The following is an 18,598-nucleotide window of genomic DNA, read 5'->3' on the forward strand; positions in this document are numbered from 1 at the left end:
ATCTTTATCTTCTATATTTTCAATCTCCCCTTTAATTTTGAGGACTCCAACCCCATCATCTTTTGCTGTGAGGAAGACTAGTCTTTCCAGCTTCTTCTCAATTCTCCCATATCCTTCCAATAGATTTTGAATTCCAGCCAAAATATTTTGGAATGTTAAGGTTTCCTCATCTAAGTATTCACCCATGTTTCCAAAACAGAAGAGAGAAAGAAAAAGAAAAAAAACCAATAATGACTGCCAGTCTAGTCTTCCAGGCTTGTCTTAGCTTTTATTTTATTTAAGTTGACTTAAACACAAGTTTTTATATGCTCTTCAAAGGGGAAGGGTTCTGTTCCCTTCCTTCCTGCCTGCCTTCCTTCCTTCCTTCCTTCCTTCCTTCCTTTCTTTCTTTCTTTCTTTCTTTCTTTCTTTCTTTCTCTACCAAAATAGTTCTCAGAGGCACCTGTGAAAGAGTTGGTGCCCTTGGTTTTTTATCAGTTTCTGTAAACAAGTTGCAAACCCTTCAGCTGCAGAGTTAGTGAAGTCAAATAAAGAAAGAGATACATTGTTTCAAAAAAACTCCAACTGGCAGTTAATTTTCACCTTCTGTAGGAAACAAAGTTCTTTGGATTGCTTTTAGTGTGATTTGATAACTAGTAGAAAGAACTGTTAAAATAAAAAGGAAAGTTTTAATCCAGAAGTCAAAAAACAAAGCAACAAGAAGCAGAAGAAAAAAAATCTATCCGTTCACTTTAAGAGGAGAAATGGAGACGTGACGAACATTTCAATCCACAATCCACAAAAAATAGTTACAATGACAAAGGGGGGAAAAACTTTCCACAGCGATCCCATTAGGATTATTTTCGCAGCTTAGTTCTTTTGTTTAAGGATCAATTTGGCTTTAAGGAAACATTTCTTTGGGCAACCTTTAGCAAAATAGAAAAAATACCTCACCAGATGGACTCACTTTCTCTTTTCACTTCCTTACTTCCAGAGCGTCCCGACTTCATCAGCCTAGGGGCTGCCTGTTCACCGCAGGCTTGAAGCACTTCCCTTGGGTCTAACAGGGATTTTCTGATATCCCTGAGACCAGCAAGGCTTTGTCTTCCTGATCACTGTCTCTATGGGACAGTTTAGGTCTCAATGGACCCCCCAGCGGCAAAAGTGTCAATGGCGGTCTCAGAGTGTCGAGACCGCACGTTGTAACATCACAATGTGGCTCCTCCTATCCCAACATCTTCTTAAAGACCTCCAGTGTTGGTGCATTCACATCTTCTGGAGGCAAGCTGTTCCACTGATTAATTGTTGTAACTGTCAAGAAATTTCTCCTCGGTTCTAAGTTGCTTCTCTCCTTGATTAGTTTCCACCCATTGCTTCTTGTTCTGCCATCAGGGGGCCTATCTTTGTTGCAGGTGCTCTGGCTCTTGATTTTTGGACTGACTTTGGGTTTTCTCTTGGCATCGGACTCCATCTACTCTTCCCTGATCTGTCTGAAATTCATGCTGAAGTCCTGGATTGCCAGTCGGTGCTGCTATACAGTAAATTATTCAGTACTCCAGATAGCCAGCCTGGCAATCCACACGTTGAAATGCTGATCTCTTTTTCTTTTTTCCCCCCTTTCTTGGCCTAATGAACAGCAATGGTCCCCAACCTTTTCAGCTCAGCGGATTGGCAGCAGTGGCAGCAATGACGGGGGGGGAGGAGATGGTTTCAGGCATATGCCCACCTTATGCACAAATGGAGCTTTGTATGCTCGCCTGCAGCTTGCGCAGCCTGGTTCCCAGGTGCGGGTCTATGGACTGAGAATTTGGGACCTCTGCTGTATAGGAAGCATATTGATCCTCCATCCAGGAAAGGAGGAGAAAGGAGAAATTTAAATCTTAAATCTCTCCGCCTATGTGTACCTACAAATATTTTTCTTTCCCAAAAAGCAATTTGACAATAAATGGAAGAGGGAAGATTTTCATTGGTGCTGATCTTTTTTTCCTTTTTTCAAAGAAAGTGCCTTGGGGGATTGGAAGTAAGTGGAAGCATTAATGTTTCCCCCTATTTCATGCTGTCATGTGACAGTATATGAAACTTGTATGTCTACTTTTAAGGAAAAGAGGGAGGGAGGGAAGGAGGGAGGGAGGGAGGAAGGAAGGAAGGAAGGAAGGAAGGAAGGAAGGAAGGAAGGAAGGAAGGAAGGAAGGAAGGAAGGGACCTCCTGTAAGCTTTATATTTAACACAGTAAGTAGTTTCAATCTTATTTATTGGTTTTAGAATTCATTCTCAGGGCATCTTATGAAAAAAGCACCTTGGGATAACCATGACCTGGATGACTGAGAATCTACAGATTTTTAACTATACAATTTGGGATGAACCCCCTTTGAATGGTGTAGGTGGGAGTAGGAATGGATTTCCAGAGAAGAAGAAAAATCCATTCATTCATTCATTCATTCATTCATTCATTCATTCATTCATTCTTAGGGTTTTTTTTTACATCTGTTCACTTTATCATTGTTTTACAATACTTGTTTCTCTTTGTATTGCTATATTACACTACTAATTTCTTTTTATTGTAATGACTGGCTGCCTAAGGCTCCTGGTGGGTGGATTCCACAGCTCTTGTTTCCCTCTACGGTATTAGCAAGAAGGGTGCAAATAGAAAAGAAACCTGTTCTCTCTTCACTCCCCACCTCCCTTCTCTGCCACTATGAGTTGATAGGAGACATGAGGGAGGTGACATCTCTTACAGTGGAAGAGCCCTGACTTTCCTTCTGTCAAAGGTCCAGTTGCTCATAAAATGAGTGACTTGGGACTGTGCCCCCAGCAGCCATAAGTGCCAGTGCCACCCATATACTGCATGCGATCAGTTATTCCCCAATAGCTTCTGGGGAGGAAGATCATCTCCTAGTATCACATCCATAGTATCTAAGACATGAATATCCATTTGGAGATTTTACCAAAATACTAGAGTACATTACTATTTTATCTTCTATTGAATAGTGTTAATTCTGGTTCTTTTTTATGATCTGACAATCGAGTGTGATCTGGGAGTGTTCCAGCAGTGGGATTCACAATACCACAGCTCTGGAATGTTCCACTTCATCCCTGGTGGTATAGCTGATAGCAGTATCGAATTGCATAAGTTTCTTTACCACTGCAAACTAACAATCTAGGAATGGAACGTAAGATTAGATCAGTGGTAGTCAACCTGGTCCCTACCGCCCACTTGTGGGCGTTCCAGCTTTAATGTTGGGTGGTAGGGGTTTTGTCCGATACTGAAGCACTTTCCTTTTTTTAATTTAATTGACTTCCCTACTTTATAAATCACCATTACTGTGGAACCATGAGCAGTTAGAAAATTCTACTACTAACAGAGATACAAAAGTGGGCAGTAGGTATAAAAAGGTTGACTACCCCTGGATTAGATGATTATAAGCCATCCCTTTTTCTGCTTTGCCTGAATCACTGGCATTCATGTTGGCTCTCTATCAGCTTTTTGGCGTTTTGATTGATTATGCGCCATCAAGTTGATAATGATCACATAGATAATTCCATTTCCAAATTAATCTGTCTCCACTTTTGGTCTTTCAGGTCTCCCAACAATGGGCCCATCACTGCTGTAATCAAGTTAATTTTACTGTATTTCCTTTTCTGCTGATCATTTTCTTCTCTTTCCATCCATCCTCTCCAGCTTTACAGACTTCTCAGGGGAGCTGGGTCTTTGCATGATCTGACCAAAATGCAATAATTTGAACCCAGATATATATGTCTTCAGTGAGAACTCCAGTGAGAATTGATTGGTTCTATGATCTCTTTGTTTTCTTGGTTGTCCATGGTATTATCAGAAGTCTATTCAAATACCAAGTTGCAAGTCTATAGATATTCTCAGTTATCCTGGTCATGGTTGTCCCAAAGGTGCTTTTTCAAGAGGCAACTGGACTTTCTGGTTTTTTGTTTTTTTTTTGAAGACTGAAGCTTCTTGGATGAGAAGCGAAATCCCTTCAAAGAAAAGCCAGAAAGTCCAGTTGCCTCTTTAAAAAGCTCCTTTGGGACTACCAGGTTGAAAAAAGTCAATATTCTTTCTATCTTGCTTCTTCAAAGTCCAACTTTCGCCTCCCCTGATGTCACAGAGAAAACCACTGCCTGTGTGATACTGATACCAATAGATATATAGTCTAGATTCATCATGAAAATTGAATATCTTTTCTAAAGCCTTCATTACTACAGTACGAAGTGCTAGTCTGCTTTATATTTCTTGATTGTATTTTCTTTACTGTAGACAGACAATCCAAACAGCCAAAATGATCTACAACTTCAATATCTTCTCAGTTCTAACACTAAGACTGTATCTATTGTCATTAATTTGGTCTTCTTTCTCTTTTTTTTCATTGTGCTTCTTGATTTTTTTAGAGCTTCCATATAATCTGCATTTTCAGCTATCAGTGCCTTCAGCATAGTTCAAATTAATGTTTCTTCCTTGATTTTAAAACTATACCCATCTTCTTCCAATTCAATTTCCCCGCATATATGTTCCACACATTTTTTTTTCTTCCTTGGAAATAGGTCAGTCTTTAAAATGAAATTAGGAAAACTCACACGGAATACTGTAATGTACAGACTGCATAACTTCCCAGACTCTTTTTTGAAAAATAGAAATTGTGTGGAAATCATAAAACTGGGAACTGTACCCCTGTTTCCAATCTTTAGGGAGTTACTAAAGATAACAAAATATTTGTACTGTTATACATAATTGCCAAATTTAAAAAAAGTTAAATAAACCTGTCTTGCTCACAGAAAGCATCTACTTTTTCAAGTTGCATATTGGAAAAGCAGTGCAAATTTTATCACTAAATTATATTTATTTCATACAATTTATAAACAAGCCTTATTTGTTTATAGCTGTTTTTACGAATGCCTAAAGTTGTTCATACAGGGGCACCATTCACATATAAAAATTGAGTTTTCCACATACTGTTCCATGAAAGTATCAATAGAAAACGTTTAAGGAACAGTTGCCATAATTGGATAATTGCCATTTTTTCCTAATTGCTTCATTTGAAGCATGTGTTGTTCTCCTCCCCAAATTTCAGGGTATACATGTCTTTAGAAATCTAAATACACAGTCTTAAAATATACAGAGTATGAATAGGAACTCAAAGCGACGGGCTGAATATTCCAAAAAAAGAATTAACTGGACATATGTTTATGATTACTATTCTAGTAAGAAATCTGCACCCACAAGCTTTCTTTCATAAACGGGTATCTTTTGTCACATAGTTGTTAGATTTTTTTTTTTAAATACAACTTTCAAATTAAAAAATATATACATATTTTCACCCACATATTGTTGGCTATTCTGCCTTTATTAGAACATGTAAAGAACATTAATACATGATTTCTTCCCTATAACTTTTCAGATAATAGTCCCAACTATGGTAAATAAAGGCAATCAGAGTCTCAGATAAATGCATAATAGCTGAAATGGAAAAGACAAATGTTCCAGAACATTTGAAAAGAGAAAAATATTTACTTTTACTTTAAGCTGACTGCTGCTTTTTCTATCTGGCATTAATACAAAAAGTGTCCATTTGAAAACATTTCTCCCTTGGGACATTCAGGAAGAAATATAAAGCTGAAAGAACATATACTGTAGGTTCAATATAGTTTTATCTTCTTACATCTTGTGTTACATGAAATATAATCTCATTTGTGTTGGAAAATTGTGGGTAATTTTCAGTTTGGTTTGTATTCTCATATCAATCCTTGTATCCAGAGTAAGCACATAGGCACCACACAGTGCAGCTAGTAAAAATTAAAACTTGATGTTTTCTATCCAATGTCAACAAACAACAAAGATAATTGGGATGAAATGCAGGAAGAGAAACATGAATAGTCCACTACCATTTTCATTACCTATATATCTGCATCTATATCAATATCAAAATGGACACAATTTTCCTGAGCCACTAGAAACAATAAATAATTAGTATGGACCATTGTTTCTCAACCTTGACAACTTTAAGATATGTGGACCTTAATTCCCAGAATTCTCCAGTCAGCAGTCCACACATCTTGAAGTTGCCGAGATTGAGAAACACTCAAGCTAGACCAGGCCTGTCAAACTGGTGGGCCATGGGGCAGATGCATCACATGTAAATCACACCCATCCTGTCTCTGCAAAAAAACGTTATGATACATCATATGTCACATGACGTGATCAAGTTTGACACCCATGGCATAGACAATCCCAACTGCAGCAGAATTGAGATGGAAATTAGGACACCAGGTGACTCCTCTTCCATTCTGCCCAAGGAAGGAAACAATTTGATGAATGTGTATGATGTATCCAACAACTTATTAATAAAATTAAACCAGGAATGCTGCTGAATCCTCACCACAAATAAACAAAAAACCCTGCTTTTATTTCAGAGGCATCTACATATAGCATCCTGGTTTTGTTCTGATTCAAGCTACTATCTGCACATCAGCAACAAACATGGATGTAGAAGGAAGCTGACTACTCCTGGGATGATTCCAAGATTGACGATTTGGGAGAGACAATGAATGAGGAATGTAAGGAGGAAAACAACATTCTCCAAGATAGATGAAATATGAGTTTGTGGCTCCCTCCTCTACTATTTGCTTCTGCCTCCCAGTATCAAAAAGCAATCATAATAATGCTCCAAACTGTAGAGTGGGAGGGGGGAGGGTTTTATTTCTTAAATGCAGTAGTTCTCATCTTCAAAGCAAGAAACAATCTCAGTGTGTTGCCTCTATTTCTGCTTCAGAGGTCAGAAAATATTCTCAAGCTGTGATTAGCCTAATTGTGATGCAGCCTGGAGGTTCTTAGGGAAAGTGGATGTCTGATTAGGCCCTGATTGGACTTCCTTCCCCTGTGTTCAATTGCACAGCAGAGCTCAGCACTATAAATCTGTGATTCATGCCAGGGCTCAAACACTGAGCTAGGAAATCAATGCACAGCCAGGGAGTGGGGGGATAGAGATGGAAACCTGACAAGAAAGAGGAGAAAGCATTGAGATCAATTCTCTGCTTTTAGATATTGTGCAATCAATATGACTATGTGAATCAATTAGAACAGCTGATATACTAGTCTGGCAGCTCCAAGCTATCTTGAGCCATTAAAGTCCTCCTTACTTCCGAACTGGTACTTCAAAAGGGTCTTGGTGCACTTCCCCACATTACAACCAAGGAGAAGTACCCAGACAACTTTGGCTGATCCAACCTAGTACATGGAAGAAAGTGAACAAGGAAACCCTAAGACAGCGAATGAGTTTGGGACATTGCAAAACACTTCCAGAAAGTAGAAGTGAAGCAAACCACCATTGTTGCCAAGAAAACAACCTGGACATGTCCAGGGTTGTTGTCATCAGAAGCAGAGATGGGTTACTACCGGTTTGGGCCAGTTTGGCTGAACCGGTAGTAACTTGGCGGCCTGGATCGCTGGAACTGGCAGCAACCCAGGCCTGCCACATACCCGAACCACTTCTCTCGGCGGTGCCATAGATGGTGCCATCTTGTTTTTTGCTTCTGCGCATGCGCAGAACAATTTTTGTTGTACTGCACATGGGCACACAGCGCACTTCAAGTGCACACACGCGGTGCATCCCTGAGTGAAGCAGCAGTAGCGGCAGCCAGAACCCATCCCTGATCAGAAGTATAAGGTTAATTGAAGGATATTGTAAATTGAAGGGGTCATACTAATCCATGACACAAGCTGCTTTGGAAACTTGGGAAGAGGAATTGGCAATTAAATGCTCTCCTATAAAGTTTCCTGTTCAGAGTTCCAGGGCAGGTTGCCTTTTTTCTGGCTATACTATCCCAAGCCTCTTCTTCCTTGGTCATGTACAACCAGAGCCCCTCAAAACATTGTTTATCCTTAACATTGTGGAAGCTGTGCTGTTTCTTTGTTCTAGGTTGCTAGCTCTTCTCCCATCTATCCAGTTCCAAATACATGTTTACTTCTGTCTTCACAAGGGCTTAAGGGTGTTTGCAGGAAAAGTAAAAAAAAAAAAAACTTCTCAAGATGGAGACTGTTCTGACCCCCCCCCCTCCATCCAGTAACGAATGCCGAGACAAGCTTAGCTGGAATGCCACAACACTTTATTAGCAGGACTATAAATCTTGGTGGCTGAAAGCCCAAACATGAATGAACAGATAAAGAACCTTGGCAGCAACCCAGACTCCGACAGATACAAGTAACAGCTTCTCCAGCGTTGTTAATTAAGTTGAATCCGGCAAACAGCCACCTCCCAAAGTCTCTCCTTATATACTATTTTGAGAGGAGCCTAATTACAACCACCTGAGTCCAATTATCTTTTGTATCTGTGTAGTAGTTCTCTGCGTATCTCTGCCCGCCATTGCCAGGCGTCCAGAACCAACTCCCTTGTCTCCTCCCCACTGCTCCAAGGCCTGATGTCAGGAGCACACTCTGTTGGCTTTCAACGCTGCTCCATGCCTCAGGCGCCTCCTGGTAGCCAACCAGCCTCTCTGGTCCCTGCTCAGAGTTGGAACCCTGTCCAGGGTCCTCCATATCTTCCAGAGCCATCTCATAGCTGTCGGAGTCTGTTTGCAGCTCCAACAGCTCCTGCTGGGCCACAACAGATAGTCTGATTGAAGTTTTGCTTGTTTTGATGTGCAACAGCACAGCTTCAATTGCACTATCAGGATGTCATCCTGCCTTGTATTTACCATGTCTATGGACACTCTTGCATGGGGTCTATGACAATTCACCACAGCCATCTTGCCATGGCCAACTTGCCACAGGACCAGAGGTGGATTGCTGCCAGTTCGGTCCGGATCGGCCGAACAGGTAGTGGAGGCGGCAGGAAGCTTCACCAGTGGTGGGTTGCTCCTAATTCAGCCTGGATTGGTGAACCAGTAGTGGTCCGCCCATCTGCCTGATCGCTTCTACGCATGTGTGTGCACGTGCATGAGCAAACCGGTAATAAACAAAATTGAAACCCACCACTGGCCCACTCCGCCCACCTTCCCAGATGCTTCTAGACATGCGCAGAAGCTTCTGCATATGCACAGAAGCATCACGTGTGTGGGGCAGTGCACCCGAACCGGTAGTAACAAAATTGGCAACTGACCACTGCACAGGACAACTTCCTATGGGACAAGAGTTACACTAATATCAAAAAAATGGTTGAATAGAATCATTAAATAAAGGAGGGAAAAGGAGGGAAAGGAGAATGAAATGTAAATGGCAAAAAGTAAAATATATTTTATTTATGTTAAATAATTAAATAGAATTGTTACATTGTCTCGCAGAGAGTTGGCCATGGCGTGTTGGCTGTGTTGAGTTGGCCATGGTGAGTGGGCCACAGCCAGTTGGCTGTGGCAAGTTGTCCCATTCCCCTTGCATGGGTCTGTCCACCATCAGACATATACAGATAGTCCTTGACTTACGATAGTTCATTTAGTAACTGTTAGGGGTATCTCCGTTGGGAGACAGAAAGTAGTGCAGCGAAATGTACAGCTAGAGAGAAAGAATGATGCTAGTAGAAACACATGAATAGAGTTTCAGACACTGCTAGTAAAAACAAGTAGCTTTACTACTGATAATTGCTTCATAAGCAGTGATAGTAGATAGTAGATGTTAGTCCAAACATAATTCAAAGAACAAACAATAGCTTACAGTCGCAGTTCACATTCCAGTCATCAAGTCATCAAGCATAGGACAAGCAGAGAGAGAGTGAGTCTCTTGACTCCTTCTTATAGTAAAGTTAATTACAGTTGTTAAGTACATCCTCTCATTTAAAGCAACAACGACCATTTGTTGTATGTATGTATGTATGTATGTATGTGTGTGTGTGTGTATATATATATATAGCCTACCCAACACTAGGAGTATACTCCCAACAGTAACCATTCAAAATTACAACAGCACTGAAAATAATGACTTATGACCATTTTTCACACTTATAACCATTGCAACATCCCCAGGATCATGTGATTTACATCCAGATGTTTGACAACGGATTCATATTTATGACGGTTACAGTGTCCCGGAGTCATTTGATCCTATTTTGAGACCTTCTAACAAGCAAAGTCAATGTGGAAGCCAGATTCACTTAACAGCCATGTTATTAATTTAACTACAGTGATTCACTTAACGAATCTGCCAAGAAAAGTCATAAAAATGAGGCAAAACTCATTTTAAAAAATTGTCAATTAGCAACATAAATTCTGGGCTGAATTGTGATCGTAAGTTGAGGACTGCCTGTAGTTACAGGAGAAAGATGTACTGTTATAAAAAGCAACATAATAATAATGCCATATCGCTTACAGAATGAATCAAACATCCATGTTCTTAGATCAGAGGCTGAGACTATTCTTACTTTGGGGTTATGAAAATGAACAAGCCAGAGATGTGATGTTGGACGATCAAATCCTTCTGAAAAAGAGACCCTATGGCACTTCACAGTTGCTAGTGTTTTATGATCCAAACTGAAAAATGGGTTAGTTGGAGCAGCTCTGTTCTTACTAACATAATAGATGTATGGATAAATGTGCTACCCTCCCCCAACCAAGTTCCCACAAGTACAGATGAAAAGAACAGAAGAACTATTCATATTATAACATCAATGTTTGAATTCATTTTGTGCAAAATTTGTAATCGGATAGCTAACCTTTCATATGGCATGGCTTTTTGACCGCTGTACCATTTCTCTTGGTTCTACATCAATTATTTTCAGCCTAAACTATGCACTGGCTTATTTATCTACAGATTTCCCAACCAATTTTCTAAACAGTAGACACTCAAAGGTTTGTGAAACAGTTCTAGAGAGAGAGACAAAATTACCCAGATAAAAACAGTTCTTCATATAATCTGATTCCATGTCTAGATCAGAAAACTATTTTATTCCTCAGTGAATATAAATACAGATGGATGAGACATTTGTGATGAAGTTCATGGGCAAGGAGTGAAGATAATCATGCCATGTTGTATCCTCTTACTCTTCCATGAAAATTCTTTCTAACAATTAATTTTCAGATACCTATTAAACTCATGGATTAATCCAGGGATGTCAAACTCAAGTCCTATGGGCCGGATCTGGCTCACATGGTGCTTAGATCTGGCCCATGGGGCCACCCTGGAAATAGTGAAGGACTGGTCCGCAGTGCCTCTGCCAGCGAAAACAGAGTTCCCATGGCCTTCCCGAGCTCTATTTTTGCTGGTAGAGGGTTGCAGGAGGCAGTCCCAGCTAAAAACAGAGCTCGGGAGCCTGGTTTTGCTGGCACAGTACTCAGGCCACCACAGGCGCCCCAATACGGGTGATGTCAAGCTGGCCACACCCACCATGGCCACGCCCACCCACCCACCCCGAGTTCAAACACAACCCTGATGCAGCCCTCAATTAAATTGAGTTTGACATCTCTAGATTAATCAAATAAATATTGGGGATAATGGAGAACTGGCAGTGAATTAAGGATTACATTCAGCTCTCTTATTAATCATCAACATGGCCCAAACACACCCTTAATCCTTAGATGCAATCTCATAAGGTCCTCCTCATATCATGGCAGCCCTCCTTTCTATTTTTGCTTAATCTCAACTGCTTTGGAGGCCATTTCTCAAAGGCAGAGCCGGCCTTTTGGCTCTGTTTTGGAATCTGGGAGAGAAACAATGCAGTGGTGCTAGAGAAGATCTGCAGCTGCTGAGAGAGAAGGAAGAAGAGTGGAATTAGCTGAGGAGGCTACTCACCAATAAGCTTCAAGGATAAGAAATATTGACCATGTCAGCATGGGCATTAAGGGGGTGGGAGAATTTGATGAACATACCTGAGGAATATAAACTAAGTCTAACTTGCAGAACATAATTCTGTTTAATTAGATAAGACTAAGTGCTAGGTAGCCAAAAGTACATAAAGACAACAGATTGGTTGCAGATAAATTAAGAAATTTAATTGGGTCAAATAAACATATAACCTCTTTGGATAACAGGTTAGTAGTATAGAGAACTAAAATGTCATTTGAAATAGAAAACCCAGCAGGATTTTCCCAGAAATGAAGTGAAAACCCTGGAACAATATTAGCCAAGATCACCTACCATATCTAAAGCCAATAAACTACTTTATGTTTTATCATAATACCTGAATTCAATATGACAATATTCATAAACACATAATTCTACTTCACTTAAAATAATTTGAAGTTATTGTGCTAATTAATAATTATGGTCCACTAGTATTAGACAAGGTCTGGCAAGATCAGAAGCTACCTGAGATCAGACTATGACATTATAATAACAAGAGACATAACAGTAAGTCTCGATTCCAAGCTATGGAATAAGAAACAGTAAGCCTTGATTCCAAGCTTTGACACTAAAATGTACATCATGGCACAAGTTCCATCTTTTTCTACTTACAGTAGAATGTTGCTGTTCTGACCTAGGCTTCACAAAATCACAAAGCAGACTCCTTGTCCCGACAAAACCCCTTTTTATTAAGCTAATGTAAATTCCTCTCATTCACATCCAGCATCCAGTCCCGGCAAACGGTCTCTCACTGGTGAATTTACATCACAGACTTTATCGGAGAGCTGCCAGGCCGACATCTCCTAAATGCAATGCCGTACAAGAAAATGCTCTGATAGCAAGGAGTCTCTGAGAGTCACAAACAAATCTTCACACTAATTAAATGAACAAATTGTCTCCTGCAAACTCCACTCCTCTTTTGCTCCTCTTTATTCCTTATGGGAGCGGCCATTCACCATCTACCTGTGCCAGTACTCCGGAGTTGTCCCTTTTTCCTTAACTGATCTCCAACTCAGAAGGGAGCTGATAACTGTTGGACGGCCCTAGCCCCATCTCTGCCTCCAACACAGAGCACTCATCAGAGCCTTCCCCAGACTCTAGGACTGGCCCATGTTCCTCCCCAACTTCCTCACTGTCCAAGTCTGCCATCAGCTCCGCTAGCCGCTGATGGGCCACAACAGTTGCACCCCTACAAGAGCATAAGGAGCAATTTTTGCATTATGATATCTCAGGGCACAGTTCATTATTTGCTACCCTGTATAGCTTCCATAGACGCCCATGGTGCCAACTGCACTTCCTGTCCAAAACCAAGGAACTCTCAGCTTGGAACATAACATGGGTTCAGAGAAGGAGGCACAAAAATTGACTCTTTCTTCTATTATAAAATATGGCTTAGCCTGCATTTCATTCTTGGCACTTGCCAGCTTCTTCTTAATGGATTTTTGTTAGTTCCTGCAATGAACAGTGCTTATCAATGTGTTTGTCCTTGAATTACTGCCAATGAGATTTCGAGTTCCAATATAAGCTGAGGGAAGCCTGACAACCAGATGAGGAAGGATGGTCCAGATCAATCAAGAGATACACAGAGGCTATTATGGGAAAGCTTTCAAAGCGCTTCTCTACCTTCATAGCAATTGATCATGTTTCCAGAATTTGAGCCATTTCACACTTCACTGTTTTGTATGGGTTTTTTTTTTAATGGAAGTGGAAATAAAAAGAAAGTTCATTCTCTAATTATATGGGGCAAAAAGTAACTGGTGAAAACCTTTAAATGGTCCCATTTGTCACTGTCAAAAGACAGAAGACACAACCTGATCAATGTCAACAAACTCAGAAATGGACCCATTTTAAAATTGGAACTTTTGACACCAGATTGTTCTGTGTGCAGATGTTTTATAAATCCTCAGACTCAGGATGAAATCCTCCCAGTTCAGCTCAGTTCAGCCAAACCAGTAGGGACTATTGTTGGTTCTGCAAACAGGTAGTAAAAAAAAAAAGCTTCTGATCATCAGAAGCTTTTTTTCTGCTTTTTAAAGCATTTTTTCCTACCAGTTTGGGTGAATAGACAGGATAAAAATGCTTTAAAAAGTGGGGGGAGCTTCCGACAATTGCACGGATCAGCTGTGAGCCACACAATTGTCAGAAGCTCTTTTTTTCACTTTTTAAAGCATTTTTTTCCTGCCTATTCGCCCGAACGGGCAGGAAAAAAATGCTTTAAAAAGTGAAAAAAGTTGGCCACGCCCACCCAGTCACACAACACCCCCCACCACCAAGCCACACCCACAGAACCAGTGGCAAAAAAAATAGATTTCACCACTGTTCAGACTCCATAGGATCTTGGACACATGCTATGTTAGAAATGTTGATTTCTTGACCCATCAAGTTTGCCAGACAGGAATCATATCAGGGAATTCAAGTGTTGAAACATGAAACATTTGGTGTGGGGGGAAGTCTTTACAATTATGAAATATTATTCATGGAAGTTGCATACATATTTCTAACTATTCAAGGCAGGATTTAGAAAACACATAGATTTTTCTAAGAAATAGCTCTAGCCACAACCTGTCGTCATGGAAACAATCCTTCACCTTAAAGTGCTTGATATTTGTCTTTCTGTTTAATGACACAGCTTCACAATTTTCATTCCCGTTTGTTCTTTAACTCCAACAGAGATTCCTTAAGCTGTTTGCCAATTGCCAAATTTTATTTCTTAATGATGGCCTTCCTTTTTGTCAACCATCAAACACTTCATTCTTTATACTGTTTCACAACAGTAAAAAATTTTATTCTGCCCTGATAATAATTCAAAAGTGTCAAATGCCCAATTTCCAAAATAAGGCAAGACTCACTTAAAAGTTAACGGAAAGATGCCCCATCATTAAAAAAAATGGGCAGATTGAAGCAGAATAGCATTATATTATAGCAGCCTTCCTGAACTTGATGTTATCCCCACCCCCTCCCAGGTGTGTCCATTCAATTTCCATAATCCTGTGGGCTATTCTGGCTGAGAATTGTGAAGTATAAGTCCTTTGTAGGCCTGATGGAACGTTGTGCTGTGTGAAGTCAAATTGCAGCAATCTATATCATTACTGATATAACATCTGTTACTGATCTCCTTCTAGCAAAATTGGTATTTTGTTGTAAATGTCAAGCCCCTCATCCATGGCCCACAGAGAAAGCTGTCACACAAACTGTTTGATTAACAATGCTCCCAAACCATCTGAAAACCACTGCATTAGAGAATAATTTTCATTAATATTTGGCTTTAGGCAGTTCCTCCTGACCCAGCATAGATATTTGCATTATTTCAAAGTCAGAACATGCAGCACTTTCTCTATATCAGTATTTCTCAAACTTTAAGATGTACATAGCTGGGGAATTCTAGGAGCTGAAGTCCACCTATCTGGAAGTTGCCATATTTGAGAAATATATTCTATACTGCCTTAACATTAGCAGTAAGACATTTAAAGGCTCAAAAACCTTTGCATTTACAGCCGGGGTGTCAAATTTGCGGCCCGTGAGCCAAAGGCATCACATGCCCGCCTCCGTTTTAGGGAAGCGGGGAAAAGTCACGATATGTCATGTGATGACAAAGTGACGTCACAAGTTTGACACCCCTGATTTAAAGGTTTTAACAAGCCAGTGAGAGAATAATGCTTGAGAAGATCATGGAAGGAGAAATATTAAACAGATTGAAATTAAACATTGTCCAGTCTTGGAGTTCAATTCCTGGCGACTGCATGGTCATAACTATAGAGTTTTCTTAGCCACAATACAGTATTTGTCACTGCCTTTTTCCAAGTCTTTCCAGTATAACGTCCATCCCTGGAATTACAGATAGTCCTCATTTAGTGACCGTTCAAAGTTACAATGACACTGAAAAAGTGACATGACCAGTTTTCACACTTAACGACTGTTGCAGCATCCCCATGGTCATGCCATCCAAATTCAGATGCTTAACAACTGGCATATAGTTATGATGTTTGCAGTGTTGCAAGATCATGGAATCACCTTTTCTTACCTTCTGACAAGCAGTCAATGGGGAAGCCAGATTCACTCAACAACTGTGTTACTAATTTAACAACTGCAGTGATTCACTTAACAACTGTGGCAAGCAAGGTCATAAAGTGGGGCAAAACTCACCTAACAACTGTCTCGCTTAGCAACTGACATTTTGGGTTCAGTTGTGGTTGTAAATCGAGGACTATATATATATCTGATGATCTCCCAGTTAAGTGCTAATCTAGACCAACCTTGCTTAGTTCCAGGCCCAGAGAAGTACTGCTCTCTGTTAAGACATTACATAGGTAAGATTTGCAATGTGACTCTTTTGGCAATAATGAGAAATGACTCTAATCTCAAGCTTTGTTTTTCATTTTAAAATTAAGGTAAGATTAGTGGAAGTAGAATACAAAAATCTGCATTCAATATGAAACGCAAGCTGATGTTAAAAGACCAAATGCTATTAAATTTGAAAATCATACTAGGCTGCTTGCACTAAAGTGTAATTAGAAACAGATTATCTACTTGTGCTGGAGGTTTTCTTTTTCAGCTTTTGTTATTTAATTTATGATATTGATCTGAAGGAAAGGACACAACAGGAGATGGAGATATCTTGCAGAGGTGAAGGAAATTCATATTCTGCTTCAGGCAGCAAAATATTGTAGGACTAATATAGATAATCATGCAAAGTTAACTTCTAGAAAAATAATTTGAAACAAGATATTTTGGTGGAAAATCTCACGCATGATCTAAATATATTTATTGCTGGAATCTTCATGGAGGACACATAAATTATTGTCATCTATCTCAACAAAATGCCATCGAATCATATTTTCATAATATGGAAGGCTATATAGGCTATTAACTCCAAGGTTGATTTGTCCTGCTTATTTTATAGGCAATGTACGTACATTTCCAGTAGTATCCCTTAGATGAAATTGCATATATCCCAACTTTGAGACACACTGCTTGGCAAAACTGCACAATCCCTGCATTTTCTTAACAAGGTTTCACAGAAGTGGTCTGTCCTTGCTTCCTTCCTAGGGAGAGAAAGTGACTGACCCAAGGCCACACAGCTGGATTTTTGCTTAAGGCAGGACTAGAATTTATGGCTTCCTTGTGTGACTCCCCTGAACACTTCCCCAGATACTTCTCCAGATGTCAGTTCAGAGGAGGATGAAGCAGTTCCTGGCACATCTGGAGGAGAGTTGGTCAATGGCTCAGAGCAGCCACCTGAAAGGGATTTGGCTCCAAGCAGCCATCTGAAAGGGATTCCTGCTGCAGCAGGATAGGTCTGAGGCTTCAGGTGGGGGAAAGCATGCAGCTGTGGCCAATTATTAATGAGGAAGGGGAACTGTCTTCTGCACCTGATCCAAAAACACATAGGGCAGAGAAAAGGCAGCATCAGAGAAGGTCAGCCAGGTTACTTGTGAGGAGGCAGCCTCACCCTTCTTGATGGGCTGCAAGCCAAAATTTCTTCAATTGCAATGTTTTCATGGAGTTTATCACTGCTATACAATATGTCTATGCAAGACTGCCCTCTAGTGAACCGTTCAAAGTTTTCCATAAAATAAACACCATCAATAAGAGTATCAAATTGAAATAGTTGTTAGTCCTTATTAAGGGGTTCAAGGCTATTTCAGATTTAGAACTAAATTGCAAATGATTAATTCTATAGGAATTTCACATTCTATTTTTAACAGAAGCCAGTAAAAGCATGAAATCCAGTATGATGTGGTGATTAGAGCACCAGGCTAAAAACTAGGAGACACTGTGTTCTATTTTTATCTTAAGCATGGAAGGCAGATGGGAGACTTTGGGCCAGTCACTTTCTTTCAGCCCTAGGCAATAGCAAACAACTTCTCAAAATGCTGCCAAGATTCAAGACTAACTTAACTTAAACAAAAAAACAAAAAAAACAACAATAGAAATATATATTTTCTATGGATCCGAACACACTGAACCTACATTGAGCTGTGGTTAGAAGGCAGTAATGCAAGCTAACTCTGCCCACAGCTAGGAGTTCAGTCCTGACCGGCACAGGGTTGGTTCATCCTTTCATCCTTCCGAGGTTGGTAAAATGAGGAGCCAGATTATATGATGACATTACAAAAACCTCAAGAGTGTTATAAAGCACTATGGAGTAGTATATAAGTAAAAGTGCTATTGATATTCTTCTAATTGTGCTGTCTATTCAGATTGTAATTCCCCTCACATCTATTTCATCAAAACTACAAAAAATATGTAATATGTGGCAACTCTACTTAACTCTATATTTTTTTTATCAGATACATAGACATCCAAAATTAATAACCCAAATCTGGAGGTATCATTATTGAAGAGTAGTGGAATTCACCACTACTCAAACTGCCAAACTTTCCCCAGAAATAAGTTATTTTCTAAATACTCTGTAGAGCAAATCTGAACATTTTATGGCTCATGGGCCACATCCAACCTTTTGGCTGTCTCTGTTTAGTCTGCAGTATTGGTGGTGGTGGTGGCAGGAGGGGGGAGTGTCAGTGTGGGAGGGGGGAGATGGCGGCCCTCCACAACAGTTTCTCATATGATTGTTGCAAGAAATGTCCATCTGGGTTCAATTTCAGGTGGGAAGAAAGACATTGGAGTCATGGAGACTGCTTGGAAAGCTGTTTTAATGGTGGACAGGACCACATGGTTTGAGGTCATGGGCAAAAAACAGCACATGGGTGATAGAGCAAGAGAGATTTATACCCTTTCTTGGGCCCTGCCTTGGAGCTTCCTATTCCTGTGTAAGAAATGTACTCTGGTTGGTTGTCAGACTCCCATGAGGCCATGCAGGGTACCTTTGTAGGTTGTCTTGAGTCCCAG

Source organism: Thamnophis sirtalis, unplaced genomic scaffold, assembly GCF_051295495.1.
Source record: "Thamnophis sirtalis isolate CommonGarterSnake01/CBP01778 unplaced genomic scaffold, rThaSir2_p1.2 scaffold_3, whole genome shotgun sequence".
Classification (NCBI taxonomy): domain Eukaryota; kingdom Metazoa; phylum Chordata; class Lepidosauria; order Squamata; family Natricidae; genus Thamnophis; species Thamnophis sirtalis.